Below are 1,975 nucleotides of genomic sequence, written 5' to 3' on the forward strand. Positions count from 1 at the left end.
ATAGAGCATTCTCCAAAAGAGACCACATATTGGGTGTCTATAAAGATGAGGGAAAAAAATAAATGATATCTTTTTTGGAACTTAATTCCAAAAGTGTAGACATTAACTAAAAATGAAATTGGAAAAATGTAAATTGAACAGTATATTAAGTAACCATTGAATCAAGCAGTAAATCAAAGAAAATTAAAAAATTCTTTAAATAAATGAGAATGAAGACACAAATTATCAGACCTAGTGATAGAGATATAACAACACTATAGGGAGAAGTTCATAGCAAAACAAGCTTACACTGAGAAATTGGAAATAACTCAGATAAATAACTAAATATCACAGCTTGGTAAATATGAAAAGGAATATCAAAGTAAGTAGAAGTAGGAAAGAATAAAAGTCAGAGTTGAAATGAATGATACAAAATCAAGAAAATAATACAAAGTATCAAAAAATCCAGGAGCAGGTTTTTGTGTTTGTTTTTGCTTTCTTCTATTTCTTTTATTTAGTGGGGAGGGATAACCATGGTTTACAAACTTTGGTTAGTAGGATTTTATGTATGAACCAAACCCAGCTTTCTGCTTTCCTCCACCCAGTGTCCCAGTGTCTTTCTATCTTCCCACCCCATCCCCGTGGGTGAGCTTCTTACTTAAGGCAAGTTATTAATTTTTGTTGTTTTGGATCATCTGTCATTCCTCTATTCTTTCATGTCCCATGCGTGAGAGAGAAAATTCTGTGTCTGTCCCTAACCCTCTGACTAATTTCACACAGCATGATACTCTCTAAGACAGTTGTGTTTGTTGTTGTTGTTGTTGTTATTTTTAAGACTAAGCAAGGGCCAAAGCAATAGCACAGTGGATAGGGTATTTACCTTGTACGCGGCTAACAGAGGTTCAATCTTTGGCATCCCATATGCTCACCCAAGCCTGCCAGGAGTAATTCCTGAGTGCAGAGTCAGGTGTAGCCTCTGAGTGCTGCCAAGTGTGGCCCAAAAACAAACAAAACAAACAAATAAAAAAACAAAAATAAACAAGATTGACCAAAACTTTGCTAGATTCAATGGCAGGGAGGGGAAAGAGAAAAAAACCTAAACAAACTTCAAATGTGTTGTCAATGAGTTTATTCCACTGGCAAAGAAAGCAAGAGCAAATAAAACTATGTCAAATGAAAACATTGCTACACAATAAAAGAAACAGTATAAAGTATATTACACCATGCTAAATGGGAAAAAATTTTATACACTCTACATCAAACAAATGGATAATATTCAAGATATGTAAATCACTCTGAACTGAACAATAGAACAAATAACCTCATCAAAAAATGGGGAAACACATTCCCTAGTGAACACAGTCACCAAGATAAATCACACGCTAGGACATAAAGCGTTGCTGTATAAAGTGAAGAAGTTAAAAATTATATCATCTATCCTCTATAACCATGATGCCTTAAAAATGGAAATAAATTAGAAACTGAAATGGGGGAAACTCTTAGGAATTAAACAAAAATAATAAATAAGAACTGAACTTATCATAGGGTTGAGGGAAACAGGGTCCTTATGGCATTAGCGGAAGGAAGTAGTCACTCAGGTGTGAGTGTGGTGTTGGAATGAAGTGTTCATGAAACCATGATTAATAATATTGTAAGTCACAACTACTCAATAAAAATAGGGAAAAGGGGAAGTGGACATGAACAAATACTTCCTATAAGAGAACATACAAAAGAATAACCAATGGACTTATGAAGAAATATTTACCATGACATCATCAAAAAATGCAAATCAAAATGACAAGGATTTATAATTTCATGTCAGTGAGAATGATGCATGCCCAAAACACTGAGAATAAGTAGACACTGAGAACAACTAGTGTTTGTAGGAATGTGGTGAAAAGGAACCTATACTGACCATTGATGAGAATGTCTTTTTGTTCAAATCTGTAGAAACAATATAAAAACTTCTCAAAATATTGAGAATAGATATGATCCA

The sequence above is a fragment of the Suncus etruscus genome, chromosome 1 (genome assembly GCF_024139225.1).
Source record: "Suncus etruscus isolate mSunEtr1 chromosome 1, mSunEtr1.pri.cur, whole genome shotgun sequence".
Taxonomy (NCBI): domain Eukaryota; kingdom Metazoa; phylum Chordata; class Mammalia; order Eulipotyphla; family Soricidae; genus Suncus; species Suncus etruscus.